Source organism: Pelodiscus sinensis, chromosome 11 (assembly GCF_049634645.1).
Source record: "Pelodiscus sinensis isolate JC-2024 chromosome 11, ASM4963464v1, whole genome shotgun sequence".
In the NCBI taxonomy this organism is placed as follows: Eukaryota; Metazoa; Chordata; order Testudines; family Trionychidae; genus Pelodiscus; species Pelodiscus sinensis.
The window spans coordinates 6,586,054-6,608,421 of NC_134721.1; the positions used below are offsets into that span (position 1 = coordinate 6,586,054).

Consider the following 22,368-nt stretch of genomic DNA (forward strand, 5'->3'; position numbering starts at 1 on the left):
ATTAGGAACAAAGCTGACAGCAGGGGAAGCAATGAGGACTGGGAGTTGAAAGAGGTGCACTGTCTTATTTTTCCCATTTCCTGGGTCTGCTGCATCCTCCTCCCACTTCCTGCTGGAATGCATGAGCGCACAAATCGTGCCAGGGGCTCAGAATGGCTCTTCCAAGCCTAATCCACACCTGTGAATGATACAGCCTCCGTTCTGCACCTTTGCTGCTGGGAAGCCCCTCTCCGTTTGAGTGGAAGTGATTATTTTCCTGGTGCATGCTGGGGGCCTGATCTAAAAGCACTAGCTTAAAGAAGAGCATTTCCACTTAGCGGGCTTCAGCTCAGGGCTCAGACTGAGCCTGGTTAAAATAAAGTGAGTAGAGGAGGGGCACGCAACCAATGTTTAAACAAAAAGTGCTCTGAATTCTTTTTTCCTGAAAATCCCTATATTTATGGGCCATGAAATGCAACTGATTAAAACAAACTTCCCCCTTACTTTATCTTTGCCTGGTTTCAGAGCTATGTCTACACTTGCAGCCTATTTCGGAATAGGGCTGCAAATGTAGGCATTCGGAATTGCAAATCAAGCCCAGGATTTAAATATCCCACGCTTGATTTGCATCTTCTGTCCAGGCGCCATTTTTGAAATTTACAAGCCCGGAATAACTGCCCGCGTCTACACATGGCAGTGAAACGGGCGTTCGAAATAAAGCCCTATTTCGAGCTACCCGTTAAACCTCATTGCAGGAGGAATAACAGGTAGTTAAAAATAGGGCTTTATTTCGAACGCCCATTTGACTGCCGCATGTAGACGCAGGCAGTTATTTCAGATTTGTAAATTTCAAAAAATGGCGCCCGGCCGGGAAGATGCAAATCAAGCGTGGGATATTTAAATCCTGGGCTTGATTTACAATTCCAAATGCCTACATTTGCAGCCCTATTCTGAAATAGGCTGCAAGTGTAGACATACCCGTAGTCTGCTTCAGAGAAAAAAAAAAAAAAGAAACAACAAAAAACCCCACAAGAATCCAATGGCATCATAAAGACCAACAGTTTTTTTTTTTTATGGCAGAAGCTTTCGTGAACTGCAGCTCACTTCATCAGATGCATGAAGTTAAAGACACAGGTGGTAAAGGCACAGAGCTGGGAGCATGTTAGCCCTACTGTTAATCAAGCTGGATGTGCATAAGAAGGTGGAAACAAGTTGTCTAAGTGCCACTACCTGGGACATTGAACTGCACCCAGTAGATTTGTGGGTTACACTGGCACATGATGGCCTATATCACATTAGGAGATGTGAAGGTGAATGTGCCACCCCCCCAAAAAAAACCTTCAAAAATTGGGTGGAACATGAAACTACTGAGTTGGAATTTCACATGCAAATTTGACACCCCCTCAGAATGGGTCTGAATAGGGATTGGGAATGGCCACTCATTACCATAAGTAATTCAATACTATCAGTTTAGGATTGAATAAGGATCTTAACTGGCTAATGCACTGCAAAGGCAATTTCCGCTCTCTTGATATCTACATTTCCTCATCAACTGCTGTGAATGAGCCTCTTCCACCCTGACTTGATTGATTTCTTTGCTACCAGTGCCCTCTATCTTTTGTTGTCCTTATACAGACCCATGCCTCTCCAATTCATCTGATGAAGTGCGTTTTACTCCTGAAAGCTTATAACCTATTAAATCTGATAGTCTCTAAGGTGCCACAGGACTCCTCACAGTAGCCCTCTGAGACTTTCCACTTTAGGTTCTCTCACCTGCTTATCCACATAATCTCTGATTAGCTCTGAAGTAACACTCCCATTTTTCTGTCCCTACTATCTGTTTCCTTTGTCTTTCCCTTCATGCATCTGATGAAGTGGGTTTCAGCTCAGGAAAAGCTTATGCCCTAATAAAATTGTTAGTCTTTAAGATGTCACCGGACTCCTTGTTGTTTTCTCTTTGCTTGTCAGCTAAGTTTTTTAAATCCTCTTTTTTTTTTTTTTTTTAACTAGCAGATAAAAACCAGAATAACCCAGGAAGCATGTTCATGGACACAGCTCCTCCTCTTAATTTTCTGCCTATTCAGGCTGGGAGAGATACTGCATCACATGAGTGAGGGTAAGATTCTGCCAACCTATGTGATACCCATTGAAATGGACAGGATTACTACTACTAGAATAAAGTAGTACTTGGCATGAGTAAGGGTGGCAGAATTGTCCTGCCAGCTTTAGTGGGACTCTGGGTTTGCTCCTAAATTTTGAAGGGAGTCCTTGCGGCAGCACCTAGATATTTTGGAAATTGTTCTTGTTAGGGATTGTATAATATGAGAGCCCTGGTATTTTCCAGACTGCCTGCCAGAAGGGAATGTACAGTGTATAATATAGTCCTTCTGAGTGTTCACTCCGGGCTTCAGCTAGGGAGGTTTTAGTGCAGCTGTTCGTTCTTATGGAACTTGTCATTAATTATGTACCTTACTCTTGTCCAGGATCACAGACTACCCATGTTAGCACTTTCTGATGAACCTCTCCATACTGCGAAAGGCTCTGTATTGTTCTGTTAGCTGCCATGGGAAAAGTACCATTTGTGTGTCTGGCACTAAGTGCCTAGTGACTGAGGGAGAATTACTTTTAAATAAAATTGCTATTCTGTTTTATTCAACGTATAGAAACAAATTCTTAGAGAAACGGATATGTGCATTTATCAGTTTAAATGCTGTTAAATAAGCACATCTGAAGACACTCAAACACCTTTAACTCTGTCCTGTAGTTATACCAAAAAGGGTGTGTGTGGGGGGGGGGGGGGGGGAAGAATACCCTAATGCACCTTTAAAAATCAATGTCACTTAATATAGAACTACAGCCACTATTATAAACTATTATAATTGCCTATGTAGTGCATGATGTAACTACAGGTGCCTTAACTATGCAATTCCTGACCTTGTGTGGATTTCTCTTTAAGTTTAACCAACTCTGAAATGTCTAGGCTTGTTTTGGGGTTAATTGCAATAGAAAGATTTTACTCTTAAAATCATGGATACTTACTCTCAACCTGATCTCAAATATAGTCAATGTTCTTAGACTAAAAAGTAAGGCTGGGATTCATTTGGTGTGCTTTTAAAAGTTTTGTAGGCATGGCTCTGTCAATTGGAAGTAAGAAAATCACATACCTGCCTCGCAACACTATGCTGGGAAAGAAAGCTCCAAGGGGGTAGCTGACTTAGTCTATAAAGTGCTACCAGACCATTTGTTGTTTTTTATGCTGGGAAAGGATGCCGTTATATCAGGGGGAAAAAAAATCCTTTTATCAGTGTAGTTCATTTAATTTGGGGAACTCTGTATGAGGTATACTCTCCAAAAAATCCCTTTGCTGATAAAGGCTAAGTGTCCACTAGTATAGACAAGGCCTAATTGTCTGTGTGAATTTCAATGAGATTTGGTTGTCCAAGTCCCTTAGCCTTGATTGAAAATACTGACTTAAATGGCAGAAGGGGAGTCATTGAAATACATTATTTCTTTAATATAGTCTGACCCTGAAATTTTCAGCTGGAGGCTGGCATTTCTTCTTCTTAATCAGCATGAAGGATGAAACTAGAAACCGTGTACAGCGTTGAGATGAATGCAGCGTGTATGTTACTAATGAGATGTGGAAGTACCATATGGCTCTGAAAAATCACTGTCAACAAGACAACTTTGAGCAGTTCCCCCTCTCTCTGAGCGGAGAGAGGCAATTAATCATCTTCCCCTCCGAATATGTATGTGAATTCTCTTGCTGATGAGAACTTATTGGGGGCTGCAGTGGAATGCAAACAAAACTTCAAAGGCCCGTCTGCCCCGTAACCTAGCAGATGCATGGGACTTTGTTGAACAGAGACCATATCCCCTGCTGTGCTACAGTATGTGCCTCTGAAAGCACTGAGGACGGATGACAAACATAGAAGGGGTGTCTGTAAATGTTTCCATGGGAATGGGATTTTGTGTTCCTTTAGGCTGCCAGTGATCCCAGTGGTATTATACCATCCGCACGTATATCACAGAAGAGCTAACCCAGATCGTGTTTGTCATATTTATACACTTCAGCCCTATTCACACTACACTAGTCAGAGGAATTTGGCTAGCATACTAGGTCAAATCAAGCATACTGCTCTTCTTGCTGACTTAAGTAGCCCAGTGGAATTCAGTAGGGCTGGGATCCCACAGGAAGACTCATATCAATAAAGTGCCCAATCAATTCCCAGGTGAAATCAAAGTTACACTTTCTACAGGTCCAAAATTAGCGAGACTCGTCCCTCTTCTAAACTCTCTGGGTGGGTGGAGAGAGAAAGAGGAACAAATAGTTGGGTAGCAAACTTGCCTTCAGTTCAGCAGTCGACTCGGTGGGTCACTTGTGATCTTTCTGTCCCAACCACCTTCACTTCAAAGCAAAGGCTGCAATACCCTATTCTGGACAGGAGCTGCCTGCAGGTAGATCCTTCCAAATATCTGAAGGTTAAAAAATTCTGAGAGTGGAAACCAGTCATGGGCAGTGGGTGAAGGCCCAGCTGAGAGGCAGCTGAATCCCCGCCTCTTTCACCCAAAGCCACACCCCTTCCTCTGAGACCATGCCTCTTCACAACCTTTCCTTCTCCCCCAGCCAAACCCTGCCAATCCCGGCTGTGGGCTGGGCCTGCTACAAGCCACAGCCCTACCCTTTCTCAGCAGCCGAGAAGCTGGGCTGCCATATGGTGAGGCCTCAGCCTCTCCTATAGTGGCTTGGCATGGTAGGCAATTTTGGGAAGGCAATGCCTTCCCTTGCCTACATTACTCACTGCCCATGACCGCAGTCTTGGATAAAGCATTTTATTTCAGCTTTCCCAGTGTGCCTGGGGATCCAAGAGGCAAGGATGATCCGAGAGAGAGGCTCAAACAACATCGCCTGCCCTGAGACACTAGATACTGCAGAGAGGGCAGTGGAAGGGTGGTATCTTCTCTCTGTGCTTGTCTTTCCTCTTCCACCTCTTGTTTATGTAGATGGCAGTTCCTTGGGGTAGGGCTTGTCTCTCTGTTGATGGGTTTGAGCAGCAGCTGGCATGAAGGGTTTGGGATTTCTGTTGGGCCTCTAGGGCTACGTCTAGACTGCAAGCCTCTTTCAAAAAAGAGCGTCTAGACTGCAACCAGTACTTTCGAAAAAGCAAGCCGCTTTTTTGAAAGAGAGCACCCAGGCAGTCTGGATGCTCTCTTTCGAAAAAGCACAGTTTGTATTACATAGCGCCTTTTTTCGAAAGAGCACTTTTGAAAAAAGGCGTTATTCCTTGTGAAATGAGGAGTATCGCCGTCGAAAGAAAAGCCATGGTCTTTTGATTTAATTTTGAAAATGCGGCTGTAGTCTAGACGCAGGTGAAGTTTTTTCGAAAAAAACCTACTTTTTTTGCAAAAACCCTGCAGTCTAGACACAGCCCGGGTGTCCTTGTATTAATATCTTGAGCAGAGTACTCCTAGCCAATTGAAGAGTCAACCCCTAGAATGGCTGGAGTGTCTTTGCCTTGTGCAAGTTAGAGGCAGAGTAACTTTAGTTAACACAGAGCTAGCACAGTTCTGGTAGCAGAACAAGTATAAGCAGGAATCCTGTGTCACCCTGTGAACAATTGGAGCTCTGCCACAAAGCACAAATAGGACCTGGCCCTGCAAGCAAACACTCATACACACAAATGTACCTTTGGTGGCTCCTGAGGTGAATGCACATAAGGGTGTGCAGAACGTGTGTGTGTGTATGTGTGTGTGTGTGTGTGTGTGTGTGTGTATCTGGGGAATGTACAAAGCAGTTTACACAAATCCTTGCAAAAAACATTTGCTTCTGCTCTATTCCATCCTGTGTACATTTTCACACTGTGCTCAACTCTGTAGCGTGTGAATGCCATTTACTTTCAGGAGCAATTTTTCGTTGGATGTGAGAGTTCTATTATCCCATAGCCTTCCCATGAGAATAGTTCCATGCACCCAGCAATGAAGGAGAGAGGTTAATAGCTGGAAAAGAAAGAACGAAGACTAATTAGAATAAGGAAAGAATGGATATCTGAGAGCTTTTGCAGATAGGGGCTGTAGCAACTCACGTTTGTGTATTAAGTGCACAGTGTTTCAGATTAGATTGATTAGACCAGGATTCAAATCGGGTAATATTTGGAAGTTCAAATTAGTTAAACAACATTTAGAATAATAAGCTATTACAAATAGCTCTTCCCTCGCATCCAGTGCCACTAGTAGACAGAACCAGCTGTGTTTTGCTAGTCCATTAAATTGAAGTTTTAAACTCTGTGTCTCAGTTTGCCAACTGTTGTTCTTTCTGAAGCTGCCCAGTTGTTTTGCATGGCCTTGAAGTGGTTTCCCAGCTATTTGAACTCCCCAAATGACAATGCTTCATTATTGTCTGTCTGAGAAAGTAGAACCCTCTGTTTACATGTAAAGATTCTCATTCTGCCCCTCTCTCCATCCAACATATACAAAGTCACTGCAGAAACTGGAACCAGATAAAAAGAAGAAATCAGGCTTTTAAAGCTAGTTCTGAAGCGCAAAGATGTGAGGGCCATTTAGAAATCATTGCCTTGTGCATTCTCCCGCATTGTGATTCATTTGCTCCAATCCATCATTGATTCATTATGTTCATCTGCCAGAGCCTTCAAAGACAACTAGGGTCTGCTTTAGCCATTCATCAATGAGTAGACGGGGGCAAAGTAAGGAAAATGGATCTTCAGACTCCAGTTCCCTTCAGTGTTGCTTAATGGATGTGGAGGAGGGAAAAAAAAAAAAAGACGGTTGAAAAGTTGAGTGAATCACATCCAGGGAGTCTCACGAGGTGCTTCCAGAACCGGGAAAGGTATCGCCAGGGAGAGATGTTAAACCTGATCTTAAAACTCAGCCTCCAAACCCGAGCAGATGGCACTAAATAGCATAGAGGAAAGATAACAACCTATCCCGGAACTCAGCATTTCTCAGCAGTACTCTTGTCTCCTCAATAACTCCACAAGACTGTTAGGCCTGGTCTACACTAGAGTGGAAGGTCAACTTGAGATCCATCAACTCCAGCTACATATTAACATAGCGTATCTTAAATCGCCATGCATGTAATGGGAGGTCAACGGGAGCAAACGCTCCCATTGGCTTCCCTTACTCCTCATGAGTACTGGTGCTGACAGGGGCACCCTCGGAGTTCAATTTAGTGGGTCTTCACTAGAACTGCTAAATCAAATCCCGGAAGATCAATCACAGCAGTTTTGACCTCCCACATAATGTAGACATGGCCTTAGCTAGTAGAGAGGTTCCAGGGTTAGCTGCCAACAGTACGCGATAAGCTCTCTACGGAGACAGTCTCCACTATGAAGCAGGGATGGCGGGGGCTATTCTATGGGAAAGGTGCCCACATACTAAGTGATGGACTTTACTTAGTTTTCTGTTCTGCACCATGTAAAGATCCATCTCTTTCTTGCTAACTATTCAGCTAAATCCTATCCAGGCACAGGTTATCTCTCACCATGATTAAAGCCACCTCCGCTGTAGCTTATTGGTTTCTCAGCTTGCTCCCTTCTGCTCCATCCAGACTATCTGCCAGCACCCGCCTCTTTCTGCCTGCTGAGCATTCCCTTATTTGAACACCTCTGCTGGCTCACTCGTTGAAGATTCTTGTCTTTCCCTTCCAGGCTCAGTGCACCTGTGCCTTGCCTACACCCTGCTCTTGTTCTTCATTGTAATTCAGTGGCCTCTTGTATCTTGTCTAAGGACAGCAGCCAGTTCTCTTTACCCTGCCTCATCTTCATGCTCATTTTCTTGATATAATCTTTGCCCCACTGTGCTTCTCCCACTTCACTAAGCCCCATCCTGGATACTTTTCCTATTGCAACCTCCCTACGTGGTAACTCAGTTTAGTGTGACCTCCCCCCCGCCTCCCATCACCACTTCCACTTTGCTGAAGGCTCTGCTTCTCTTAGGCCAGATTCTCTCCCTCTTGCCATGAGTCATTTTTGCTTGCCTCCCTCTTCTTCCTAGCTGCTCCTTCTCCGAGGCTCAACCCAGAACTAGGCTCCTGAGCAATTGGAAGCATTCGCCAAAGCTTGCAAGGTGCCGAGAGAATCGGATGCATTGGTAATCCAGTTAGAGTGGAAACTCGTGTGGAAACAGCCGCATGTGTGGAAGCAGGAGCCCCTTCCTTTGGACATGGTGTAGCTCTAACAGAGCAAAACAGGTTAAGGGACCTTGCAAGGAAAATAATTTGCAAGGAAACAAAAGTTTCTTTCATTCAAAACTTTATAATGGAATTGTTTCTTTGCTTAGTGGAATGGAACATCTTGTGGCTTTCGGAACTGAGGTTTGTTTTTTGTCCTGTTCATTTCTCCTCCTCCCTTCCCTTTTTCATTCACCTCACGAGCCCCTTCTGAGTGTGGGGATGGAAGGCCTCAGAGAGAATTCCTGCAATGTGTAAAGTAATGCACATTGGAAAAAATAACCCCAACTATACGTACAGTATGATGGGGGCTAATTTGGCTACGACAAATCAGGAAAGAGATCTTGGAGTTACCGTGGATAGTTCTCTGAAAACTTCCACGCAGTGTGCAGCGGCAGTCAAAAAGGCAAATAGGATGTTAGGAATGATTAAGAAAGGGATAGAAAATAATGCCCAGAATATCTTACTGCCCCTGTATAAAACTATGGTACGCCCACATCTTGAATACTGTGTACAGATGTGGTCTCCTCACCTCAAAAAAGATATTTTGGCCTTGGAAAGGGTTCAGAAAAGGGCAACTAAAATGATTAGGGGTTTGGAACGGGTCCCATATGAAGAGAGGCTAAAGTGACTGGGACTTTTCAGTTTAGAAAAGAAGAGACTGAGGGGGGATATGATAAGAGTTATATAAAATCATAAGTGGTGTAGAGAGGGCGAATAAAGAAAAGTTACATATTAACTCCCATAATAAAAGAACTAGAGGACACCAAATGAAATTAATGGGTAGAAGGTTTAAAACTAATAAAAGAAGGTTCTTCTTCACACAGCGCGTAGTCAACCTGTGGAACTCCTTGCCAAAGGAGGCTGTGAAGGCTAGAACTATAACAGAGTTTAAAGAAAAGCTAGATAATTTCATGGAGGTAAGGTCCATAAAAGGCTATTAGCCAGGGGATAGAAATGGTGTCCCTGGCCTCTGTTTGTCTCAGAGGCTGGAGATGGATGGCACGAGACAAATCGCTTGATCATTGTCTTCGGTCCACCCCCTCTTGGGCACCTGGTGCTGGCCACTGTTGTCAGACAGGCTACAGGGTTAGATGGACCTTTGGTCTGACCCAGTACAGCCATTCTTATGTTCTATTAGAAATGAGGACAATTTCAGTTTAGCAGAAAACCTGGAAAATGTGGAAGGAAAACATTTATCCGGGGGCCTTCTATTTCCTTCTAAATACCATTACATGGAGACGAGAGAGTTGGCGAGAGTCCAGTGGGCAGATAAACAGTGCACAGTTCTGCAGCACCAATACCGGGGAGCTAACGGACGCTTTTGTGAGTTTCTATGCAAATGCTTCCATTTCCTTTTACTGGATAAAATGATGGCATTATTCCTTTAGATTTCCCTGTCTTTGCAAGTCAAGCTTGTAAGATCTGTTCTCCTAGGCACTTAGAGGATCATGCCTGAATAGTGCAAGGTCTGTGCATTGCATGGTGCTCTGGAGTGGAAGAGTCAGGCTGTGTCTAGACTACACGCTTCTTTCGGAAGAAGCTTTTCCGGAAGAGATCTTCCGAAAAATCTTCTTTTGAAAGAGAGTATCTACACAACAAAAGCACATTGAAAAAGTGATCTGCTTTTTCTAAAGATAGCATCCGCACTGAATGGTCGCTAGCTCACATTTAAGCTGTGATTACTATGGACAGAGTGACTACCAGGGCACTTGTGCTTTTTCCTCCTCTTTCAAAATAACTCCCTCTTTCCCATCCACACACGCCTTTTTCTGAAAGAGTCCTTTCGGAAAAAGGCTTCTTCCTCGTAGAAAGAAGTTAACCAATATCAGGAAAAACCTCTGTGTTCTTTCGATTTTTTTTTTTTTGAAAACGTGATTGCCGTGTGGACGTAATGGACATTTTTCCGAAAAAACTCTGCTGTGTAGACATACCCTCAGATATAGATAATTCCCATATTGCAACCAGAGTGTTACAAACCGAACATAATCAGGCTCAGAATGTGCTGTTGATGGGAATTCTCTGCCCACAGTACATCTTGCCTGAGGTATCCAATCCGGCTGCCAACAAGATCAACAGGAGTATTGCCATTCTCTTTCGTAAGAACAGGCTCAGACCCTAATTGTATAATTTGTGACTTGACCTCCTCCAGTTTAGGACTCTTCCAAACAAAAATATCGAATTGTTTGACTGGAGGACTCTTGCTTGACCATTATTGCTGGACACGTTAATGCTAAATCTTTCCCATAGTAGATGAGCATGAGACAAGTGGCGGTAGAATGGGTCTCTGACACTTGTCATGAACTATCAGAAATATTAGGAGCTCGGATCCACCCTGCTGCTCAGATACGCATTCCTGAGCATCTGGATGACTTATGCTCTGTCCTCTGCTCACTAAACTTGATTAGTGCCCTGACAGTTGCTAAGAGCCGTACTGGAGAAGTGGAACACTCCAAGCTCTCGCATGCACAACGGCTAGCAGAGAGGACCAATACTACTCTAATGGAAATAAGTGGAAAGTATATGCACCACATGCTGTACCTGAATTGGCTAGGCTTTGCCCTATTTTTCCTCTGACGGTACTTCCTGCTGGGTTAGAGGACACGTTAATTCTCTATTCATGGTAGAAATACCAAATCTTCATCTAGTCTTCTGTCTCCATAATCATGAGCATCCTTTCTTTTTCCATGTCACTTTAATATGTCTATATTACACATCCTAATAGTAATCTACATACTCTGTGGCTTCTTACTTTTCCCATAACATATGGTCTAGGAGTCACCAAATGAAATTAATAGGTAGCAGGCTTAAATCAAACAAAAGGAAGAATTTCTTCACGCAGTACACAGAAAACCTGTGGAACTCCTTGCCAGAGGATGTTGTGAAGACCAGGATTCTAACAGGGTTCAGACAAGGACTAGATAAATTCATGGAGGATAGTGCAGTGAGCCACACCAGGAGCTATTTGTGGTATTCATCAACCTAGCTATGGCCTTTTAACTCTATCAGTCACTATGCCTTGTGGAAGGTGCTGTGTAGATTTGGCTGTGCACAGAAATTCATTTCCATCCCCAGGTGACTCCATGATGGGATGACTTCTGTGTAACGGTTCAGAGACCAAGCCATGCATCAATCACACCTATGTCAATCAGGGCTGTATCATTGTCCTGCTGTGAGGGCAGGGGACTGGACTTGATGATCTCTCGGGGTCCCTTCCAGTTCTAGTGTTCTATGGTTCTATGATTGCTCCCACATTCTTCTCCATTTAATTTGCCATGATCCTGATTTTCATCTGTGACTGCCTTCCTGTTGGAATGGGGGTTGAGTATCATATGGTTGGCCAACTCCTCAATCTCGAAGGTCTCCAAGCAAAATCTAAGATCATGAAAATTGCCATCACTGATCTTAGGTATGTAGATGGCCACATCGTTCTTGCACACATAGTGGCTGACCTGCAAAGCACCCTACATCTTTTTCTAGACAGGAGCCGCTGCAGGTAGATCCTTCCAAAGGTTAAAACATTCTGAGAGAGAGTAGAAACCTGGGTACATTTACTGTAGTATAGTTTACTGGAATTAAACCTCTCTTGCTGCTACTTTCCAACCTTAATACTATCCCTCCTTAGCTCTCTCCTTCTGTGGTCTTTTTGGCAGATGATCACATGCATAAATTCATCATACTTCCTGATTCTAATAATTGTGTGTCTAAATAATTTTGAACAGATCAACGTGTTTGTAAACTATCGTAAGTTTAGAGAGAGAATCTTGCTTCTTTCACCAACAGAAGTTGGTCCAATAAAAGCTATTACTTTGCCTCCCCCCACCCACGTGTCTCTCTCATATCTTTCCCGGGAGCAGCATGGCTAGAACACCACCACATCCATGTTTACATGCGGTATATCATTCAGCCACTAGATGGCTCTCTATATTGTATAGAGCTCCACATGGTGAAAGCTTTGGCACACAAGAGAGACAAAGCTGGAAGTTGAGCTGAGTCACTACAGTTTAATAAACTCCTTTTCTGCTATGTTTTCATAAATTATGACTTAAAGGAAAATAAATATCTCCTCTAAAGGAAGCGTAGCCAGACAATCTGAGCTAATGTTTTTTCACAAAGTTAAAAAGGCAACGATATCTGAGTAGGTATGTGTACCAGTTCTTGGGAGAATGTTATGGTAGTGGTTCTTCCTCTTCTGAACCATGTAGCCCAATAGCTTTTGTGCAGAGGGGTTCTGGGAAGTTGGGGAAATCCAAGGAGCTAGCATTCCTTTCTTCTATACCTGCTGCAAGCCTACTTGCATCCCTTCTACTTCTGGAATTGGAGAAGATGAATGAGGAAGTGAAAGATTGAACACATTCCCATATACGGGCAGTTGTGTGCGAGAGTAGTACGCAGCATGCCTGTGGGTGGCAAACGATAAAACACTTGCCAGACCCCTGGGCAACTTCAGTCTTTCTATCCCCTCCCCCATCAGCAAGCCTGCAAGTGGCAAACAATAAAACACGCTTTGCATTTAATTATCTTGCTCACCTTCAGAGGGACGGGACTTCCTCCGCTGTTAGGGTTGCCAGGTGTCCGGTATTGACCTAGACAGTCGGGTATCTAAAATGTCTGGAATTTCTGATTTTTTTTTTTTTTCCCCCTGCCAGGAGGTGAAAATACCAGACATGTTGCAACCCTATGACATACTCAGCAACTGGGCCCAGCCCCTGCCCTCTCCCCAGATCTCCCACCAGGCCCCTCAGGATGCCCTCCTACTCCCCATCCTCCACTTACCTGGTTCCGCAGGGGCTTGTCTTGTGGCCGGAGCTGAAAAACAAGATGGTTACCGGCAAAAAAGCCTCTTCTTAAAGGGGCCATGCTGATTTTTTGGGGGGGGGGGGGGCGGTGTTCGGTATTTTTGGTTAAACCATCTGGCAAACCTATCTGTTGTTCCCATGTGATGTTGCTTTTTCTCCATGAGTGTCATCTTTTCAGTCAAAACATTGATTAGCATGAAGCAGATCTGAGGAGACTGGATTCCAAGCGTTTCAGTAATGAAGTACTCTTAGAACCATGACCAAGCTCACAGATGGTGTAACGGCTTTGGCAGACATGTGCTCGTTGTGACAAATTTTCTGCTCTCCCCTTGACACATTGGCTACGTCTACACTGGCACCCTTTTCCGGAAATGCTTAAAACGGAACAGTTTTCCGTTATAAGTATTTCCGGAAAAAGCGCGTCTACATTGGCAGGATGCGTCATTTTCGTGATCGGGGCTTTTTTGTGGAAAAGACTACTGTGCTGTCTACACTGGCCCTTTTCTGGAACAGTTTTTCTGGAAAAGGACTTTTGCCCAACGGGAGCAGCATAGTTTTTCCGGAAAAACACTGACAATTTTACAGTAGATCGTCATTGCTTTTCCGGAAAAGCAAGCGGCCAGTGTAGACAGATCGCAGCTTATTCCGGAAAAGCGGCTGCTTTTCCGGAATAAGTGGCCCAGTGTAGACACAGCCTTAGTGTACGTGAGGGAGAGAGGCTCCCTACTTGGGAACACACACACCTCTGTCTCCACCTATATACATTCCTTACACTGAAATTGGTTCAGAGAATGTTAATCCTTCCACTCCCGGATTCCATCACCCCTCCTTGGTTTCCTCTTTGCTGTGTGATCCCGTCCTGAGTTCCTTCACCTTTAGAATCACACAGCACATACACAATCAGAGCTGCTGTAACGCGCCGGTCTGTGGCAGTTGGGAGAAAGAGTAGCCTCAGCAGCTAGGTTGCTATCCTGGGCCTTGTGGGGGAAGAGGATTGAGACTCCTTTCAGGTCCCTTTTTTTGGTCATGCGCTCTTTCCGTGAGACCCAGTTCCCATCTGGAAATAGAGATCATAGCACTTCCCCACCTCCCGGGGTGTTGTGAGGACAAACACATTCAAGATTGGGAGCTGTTCTGATAGTAACAGGAGAGGTTGGGGGCCACACGTGGCCCCTGGCTTGACTGCATCTAGCTCCTGAAGCTCAGGGCCCCCCCAGCCCAACTGCAAGGCTGGAGCACACAAGATCTACTAGCTTAGGCCCCCCTAGACTCTAGTGTGTGAGGGGAATGTGGGGAGTGTCTTTCTCCTCAGTATGGGGCTACATTAGTGATGGAGGTTTTTTTGTTTGTTTTTTTCCCCTCACTTGTGTGCGGCCCCCGACTGATTTTTCTGTGGGTCAGTGGCCCTTGATCCAGAAAAGTTTCTCCACCCCTGCCATAGAGTTCTGTAGGTCCCTGGTTCAATCCCTGCTATAGGCTAAGATGGCAGCTGTCAGACTTGCTTTTCCTGGATTTCTTCCACCTTCAGGTTCAGCTGATGAATTCCTTGCTTTAACTTCTATTTGTCCCTGGCTTGCCACCTTTTCAAAGTCTCCATTGACTTCAACTGAGTTCTAAAGCTTTCACGAGAAGGTGAGCGGATAGACAACGAGAGTAGTCTCATGTGCCGGTAGCCTGAGCCAAGATACACAGACTCCTCCCACACTGGAAGGCCCATGTTGCTTTGGCTGACTATGGAAATATCTACGGTTCTTGATAGGATTTCTTTTGTTTGGATTGAATTCCAACTTGGTTAATGCTTAGCATTCCACCTTCTTACGCTAGCTCTGACCTTACTTCTTAAGGCGAAGAATTGCAGCTAACTGGTGCGTTGTTTTACTTATCTCCTCTGCTTGGAATTAGGACACCAGGGCACGTACCTGTTGACTGGGTGTATTAAGATTATGAACAAACATTGGTTTGAGATAAGAGTTATAGTATTAATGCACCTGTGTGGAAACTTTCGTCGTAGGCCTATTGTTTGATCTTGTTAGGGAAAAAAACACTAGTCTGTCCAAATCCTTGTATAAGGCTAATGGAAAATGCTAACATGGTCACAAAAGACAGGCAACGTGTTAAATCCTCTAGCTGAGAAGGAAGTGATTTGGTTAAAATACAGGCTGGCATGGTGGTTAAATCCCCAGATCTTAAATAATTGTTAGAGAAACATGTTGCATGCTCTGAGCAGCTGTGAGAGCTGCCGGGGGAACTGCACTGCGCTGTGGGCAGTGCTGAGAGCTGGCTGACCAGCCCCGCCCCTTACTCCCCAGATCCCGCCCCTTCTCCATGAGACCCCGCCCCTTCCGGGGATGCAGAGCAGGCCCCTCCTTGCCTGTGAGTATTTGATTTAGAGACGGATCCTGCCCAGCTGAAGCTGGGGGCGTGGTGAGTGCTCCGCACCTGTCAGAACCAGCCAAATAGTTTTTAAAAGCCTTGGAAGCGTGAGGCTGTTTGTGCAGCTCCAGCGATGTTCTTGGCACTGGATTCTTAGTAAATAACCAGGGTACCAAAAGTTGTTTGTAGTCAGTGTTTTCTAGGCTCCAGCAGCTGCCAGATGTGTTTAAGGTATGGGCATTTGTGAGCTTAACCGTCCAACTGCTGTCATCACAAAAATCATTTAATAGGTTTCTGCAGAGCTACTGGTGTAAACCGGGCCAGTAGGGCTTGCAAGGTACTCTCCATGTAGAAGACAGAACAGCACACTGCCAGCGAGCTGAACAGCCTTGGGGATACCCCCGGCTGTATCCAAAAAGGAAGTGCTATTCTGAGCTGAGGGCTAGTGGGCAGTGAAGGGCTGGGACCAGAGGGAGTCTCCCACACATCCTGCCTGCCCTACGACTGTCCTCTTTCCCAAACTGCCTTAGCAGCCTGGTGCTGGAGGCCAGCCCTCAGTGATGATCCTGGTGCTGGTGATCTCCCTTCCCCACTCAGCACTGGGGAGGTATGGTGTCCTGGTGCCGGGTTCCTTGCTGAGAGAGGAGCATTGACTATAGATACATACAAATAATTACATAGGCTGCACTTTGAACTGGATCCAACCTTCCCTATTAGTGTAGCACGGGTGTAGGCATTTAGACACACTTTTCTAGTTATCCAAATCCATAAGAACATAAGAACGGCCAGACTGGCTCAGACCAAAGGTCCATCTAGCCCAGTGTCCTGTCTGCTAACAGTGGCCAGTGCCAGGTGCCTCAGAGGGAGTGAACAGAACAGGGAATCATCAAGTGATGCCTTCCCTGTCACCCATTCCCAGCTTTGGACAAACATAGGTTAGGGACACCATTCCTGCCATCTTGGCTCAATAGCCATCAGTGGACCTATCCTCCATGAATGTATCTAGTTCTTTTTTGAACCCTGTTATAGTCTTTGCTTTCACAACAACTTCTGGCAAGAAGTTCCACAGGTTGACTGTGCACTATGTGAAGAAAAACTTCCTTTAGTTTGTTTTAATCCTGCTACCTATTAATTTCTTTTGGTGACACCTACTTCTTGTGTTATGGGAACAAGTAAATAACTTTTCCTTATTTACTTTATCCATCCCAGTAATAACTTAATATATCTTAGCCATATCCCTCATTAGTTGTCTTTTCCAGGCTGAAAAGTTCCAGTTTTATTAATCTCTCCTCATAAATCCACAGTTTCCAAAGGAGGAAGACATGGGGAATTCCAATATCTGGGATTTTTCCATAACGGGAATATGAGTCAGTATTTGGGTACTGCATTTGTGTCTTGAAGCAGGCTGATGCGTGAAAACATCCTTTCCAGTAACAGGTGGACAAATATGTGCCAATGAGGATTAGCAGCCTTTAAAAGAAAAATAAGGAATCAGTGCAGGTGTTACACTTTAGGGATTGTCTACAAGGGATATTAGTGCAGAATAAACTTACTAGGGGGTGAGAATTTAAAGCACAGTAGCTCTTCTGGAATAATCCCCATTGTGGACTCTCTTATTCCATGCTTGGAGTAACTTTGCGCAGTGTTGCTCGGTGCCCCCATTGGCTACATCTACACTGCCATTATTCTGAAATAACTTTGCTGTGTAGACACATCCATTGAAACACATCCTCAGCTGCTGTAAAACATTGTAGTGCTGCTGACTTTAGGGCAAACTGCTGTGAATGGCCAGCGCTTTGGAAAATCAGGCCATTTAGCAATGTGCCTAAGTACAGGTTTGGGAGCCTAAGATAAGTCACCTGTGTTTGAAAAATCGGGGCCAATAATATCTGGAGAAAGAGGCAGAAAATTGTCTGTGCATTTGAGTAGCTTCCAGGATTGCATGAAAGTCACTTGAAAAGGTTAAAGTTATTAATCAAGCCAAGAGCAAAAGAAGAAACGCTGATCAGGTGCCGATCAGATAAACACCTGACTTCTTGCCCTGGAGCTCTGCAGACCCAGCCCCAGACAAACTGGCAATGGAAAAAGGATACTTCAATTTAGGAACCTTTGCTGCTAATTATGCGGTGCTCAAACCGAGGGCTCAGTGCCCCAACGACTAGGCATAGAGCCTGTGGTACCCACAAACGCTCCTTTTAGAGGGAGTAGGGACTAGTCACAGAGGTAATAAACTCTAGGCCCAAGGGTGAGCGTTTGCAGGTCAGAAAGCCCCAGCTTCTTAGCCATGATGTGCATAGAGTGAACTGCTTCTCCGATAAATGGGCTTTGGGCTAGTTAAGGCTTAGAGATAGTCACCAACATCTTGGAGTGGCCTGGTAGTTACATACTGGAAGCAGTTCTGTCTTTGATCCCACCATCTGTCTTCTCGCTCCCAGCCTGAGAGAAGCCCCGTGTCCTACACATTTTGTAGCCCCAAACTTGGTACAGATGCAGGGGTCTGTGCTAGCAGATCTGGTTGCAAGATTCGGGTCTTCGTTTGTAAATAAGCAGCTAGCTACTATAGTGATGCTTATTTAATTTGAAGAGTAACTATTTATTTCTGCAGCTGTCCCTAGGACTCCTGCTGGTTTATGTTGACCTCTAATCCTCCTCCTTGACTGCTCGCAGCTGTGGAAATATAGCAGTGAAACACAGAACTCAAGACAGATTCCTCGGCCCTCTTTTACCTTGCTGGGTTTAGTGGGGAATGGAAATTACTTTCCATGGCTGCCAGGACTCCGCCTGGGTGGCAAGGGAGCTGGTACCTATTGCTCTCCCGTTGTCGGATTTCGTTTCACTGACACACATTTTTATGCTTTCTTGTCCAGGTGGAGAGATTTTTATTTAAATTCCCCGTTCTATCCCAAGGCTCATGAGTTCTGAGCTGAACAGTTCTCGGAGCCAAGTAGTGAAAAATCATCAAATGCCAGTTGGACTGGGTTTGTCATCCCGATTTGTTGTGTAGGTGGCTAGGGCTAAATTCTGTTCCACTTCATGCCAAGCCTGGAGCGGCTGGGTTTAGTGCAAGGAGCTCACTGAGTCAGTGAGAGGCAGGAATCAGTCCCTCGTGCCACAGAATGGCAGGGGACCCAGGTCTCAGCTGCTGTTTCCGTGGGGACGCTCTGAACCCATTGCTGGAATTGTGGGACCTGGCGGATGGCACAACGCACCAGAGTCTTTGCTGCCTGACTCCTGTCCCTCAACTTTGTTGGAGGGTGTCGGAAGCTCTACAAAGAGGCCCCCAAATGTGCCCCCCGCTTCTGTGCTGTGGAATCCTGCGAATCCAGTGTCTGAGGCCATTGTGGTGGGCGGGGAGCCACTAGCCTCTGCAGGCCCCTGGGCAAGGTGGAAGGAGCCTGATACTGTATTGTCAGAAGAGGCAGGGTCTCAGGCAGACGGGTCCCAGCCCTGAGAGCCACACACAGCTTGTGGTGTGGTGCTCCAGTGGCTATTTGTTGTATCATGCAAGCAAGGTAGTAACAAACTTCAACAGGCCTTGATTTACCAAAGGTGAAACCTCTTTACACAGCTGCTGCTGCTCCCCTCTAGCTCTCACTCAGGCCTGGCCCATCTCCTCCCCTCTCCTTCCTGTTTCCTGTGCTTCCAGATTCCCAACAGACAGTGCTCCCAGTTCTAATAATTACAAGCTGCATCTAAAACACCACACTATTTAAAGGGCCTGGGGCTTTGGTCACTGCCACTGCTGAAGTGGAGGGGGTGGCGGACGGGAGTCCTGGGCACCTTTGAATCCCCGTTTGTCCCCCACCCCCGCATTGTTGGACCTGGTGGTGGGGGGTGTGGGGAGTGTTTTCCCCTCAAGGGAATGTAAAAAGTGGAGTGCCAGAGACCTACCACCCTCACTGTCCGGCTTGAAGAGGTGGGCCCAGAGTGCTCACTCAATAATGAGCAGCCTTTCTTTCCTTCAGCGTGTTACTGTGGCTCCTGGTATGCAACAAAGGCGAGCTAGAGAGCTAGAAAGTTACAGTATGAAGGTCCAAAGTGCATATTCGGGTTAATGACATAAATTGCTCAGCAGATGCACACACAGGGATCAGAGACAGTGAAAGGGGAGCTTTCTAGTGTTGTGGGAGAGTTGCAAATAAAGCTCCTGTCTGTATCTTTGCTGTTTTTGCCCTGGTAGCAGATTAATTTAAATTCCAGTTGCCCTTGGAAAAGCCAAGTCCTTGCTGATTCCCACAAGCCTAAATTTCTCCATTATCACAAAATCATTTAGCACCACCTTTTGGGTCTAAAGAGGCACTTTCCTCTAGGTCCTGGCGTGGCCTCTTACGATTCCCCCATTGTTGGCTTTTTCCAGGAGTAACCTTGTACAGACAAACAAGTCTTTCCTCAGTCGGAGTTAGACTAGCACCCAAATGACTAGTCCTTTCCTCTGCCCCCTCCCCAGAATCTGAGCATTTCTCCTCTGAACTGCACCAACACCCTCCAAGGATGAGCAAGGATGCTTGGATGAAGACAACAATTGGTAATTAAGCCCGTTGCTTGTATAGTCTGTGCTCATTTCATTTTGAAAGTAGCAGAATTTGGAAAGCTACTTTGTCCTCTGAAGAAGCATTAAGGTTTAGGTCTGTTTCTGAAGCCCATGAAGTTCTTCAGTTAGGGTGTGTCTACACCAGGGCTACTCAACTTTGGAAGCTCCAGAGGCCACAATGATACTCACAGCACATGCCAAGGGCTGCAACTTAAGTGTAGTTGCATATACATTGAAATATATATGCAAATAGCTTCTTTCACACTGACGGGCATGAATACAAAGATTAAAGCAAGACTACACAACACACAGGCCCCATTTTAAGTCAATTCTGCTGATATTAATAAAATGCAATATTTACCCTCTTTCCACCCATAGGACAGCACTTTTAAGGAGCAATGACAGTCCAGAATTTAACTACTAAAATTCATATCAACAGAAGACCATTATATGAACTACTTTTTTGTTTTGGCTCCCACCTGCAGGCCACGTGTCAAGCCCCGTGTAAATCCAAACCGCACAGCAGGCCGCAAACAAATGAGCTTGTTTAACTCGAAATAAGCTATGCAAATTGAGCTATATCAGTTGCGAATCTTATTTCGAAATAACTTATTTTGAAACAGGGAGCATCTACACAGCACTTATTTTGAAATAGAGTGCTCTTCCTTTGACTTCCCTTGTACAATGAGGATTACAGGAATCAGAGTAAGAAGTCCTCCAGCTTGACAGTATTTTGACACTATTTCGAAATAACTGCCTGCTGTGTAGACGCGGACTAAGTTATTTTGGAATAGGGTTGCAGTGTAGACATATCCTTAGATTCAGAACCTTTGGATTGATAGATAGAGGCCAGCCATACGATTCAGACCTAGTTTCAGAGGGGTGGCTGTGTTAGTCTGTATCTGCAAAAACAACGAGGAGTCCTATGGCACCTTGAAGACTAACAGGTTTTTGGGGAATCATCTTTCATTGTTAAAATTCTACTTTGTCATATGTTTTTACCCAGGAAAGCTTACACCCAAATAAGTCTGTTGTCTTTAAGGCACCACAGGACTCCCCATTGATTCAGATCTAGAAATTTTGCTACCTGCAGAACTGCATCTAATACTTAGTTAGCTACAGGCAGGCTGGTTTACTTTAAAATGTTAATATTTTATCCCTTCTCTTAGAGCGTTCATGGATGCTTCAGACTTTACCTAGAGGGCTTGACAGATAGACCTCTATTCAGCAAGGCTGTAAGTCTCACAATATTTTTCATTATGCATAATCTCACACTAAGGCTAAGCAATACTGTTTGAACTAAAACAAGACTATGCGCCTTTGCACCCTATTGTGCAATCTGTTTATATCTTGGAATTGTCTTGGACTTTTAAACAGTGAAATTTTGAATAAACCAAGCATGCATGATACTATCTTTGTTTTAAATTTTGGTGTAAGCCTAAGGCAAGCTCAAAATGTAATAATCAAACTGACTGTTATGACAGTTTTACCTTTTCCAAGTATTTATGTCAGCACAAATATTTTGTTTAAGGTTTGAAACACACAGTTAACATAAAACAGTCCCACTTTAAATATAGCAAGGTTTTCTCTTCAGGAGATATTGTTTAATAACAAGGTTAATTGTGTTTTACAAGGCTGGATTGCTAAAGTGGAAAAATAAAACCCGCCTGCTTATTTTTGTCTTGGAATGAGATGAGGCGCAGTGCTGAAATGCCAATGTCAAATCCTGTGTCATGTATGCAAATAGTTACTAGCAATTTTGCCTTTCTTTTGGGGAGATGTTTTAAAATTAAAAAAGACAAGTACAGGCGCTAAGCATACTAGGGCTAGATAACTCTTTCATCTAATACTCCACATGAACCACACATTAAATTGATTATAATACAAGATGTGCATACTGCCTAAAAGACTGGGTGTTTTGAGGGAATAGAATATGCCGATCCACACAGCATTTGACTCACCCTATCATACTTTGCTGAACTGAAATGTTGCATGCAACAATTGTTGGGATTTGATCCTTAGATAAAAGTTTCAGTAAAACCTTTGTAGGACATAAGAATTAATTGTAAATGAGACTAGCTGATTGGACTTTTTGGATCAGATGGGCTTTGTGGTTTAGGGATGATGAGATTTTTATCCTTATGGTGCCACTTTTCAAACATAACTATTTAGAATACTATAACATTGTTGTTTTATAATAATCAGGTTAGGTCACTTAAACACCAACAGGCATAAGAACAGCCATACTGGGTCAGACCAAAAGTGCATCTAGCCCAGTATCCTGTCTTCCAACAGTGGCCAATATCAGATGCCCCAGGGGGAGGGATTACAACAGTTAATCCTCAAGTGATCCCTCCCCTGTCACCCACTTCCAGAGAAAGAGGCTAGGGATACCATTCCTACCCATCCTGGCTAATAGCCATTGGTGGACCTAACCTCCATGAATCTATTTAGCTCTTTTTTGAACCCTGTTAAAATTCTAGCCTTCACTGCATCCTCTG

The 22,368-nt window shown here is 44.5% G+C and overlaps 1 long non-coding RNA gene across 1 annotated transcript in view; it reads left to right on the forward strand.

Moving 5' to 3' along the window:
* The window catches only part of LOC112545276 (uncharacterized), a 96,842-nt gene that overhangs the window by 14,521 nt on the left and 59,953 nt on the right, over positions 1 to 22,368 (forward strand). Inside the window, exons 2-3 of the long non-coding RNA XR_003088740.2 lie at positions 19,784 to 19,861; positions 21,037 to 21,102. This is a non-coding gene — a long non-coding RNA (uncharacterized LOC112545276). The remainder of the gene's footprint in view (positions 1 to 19,783; positions 19,862 to 21,036; positions 21,103 to 22,368) is intronic.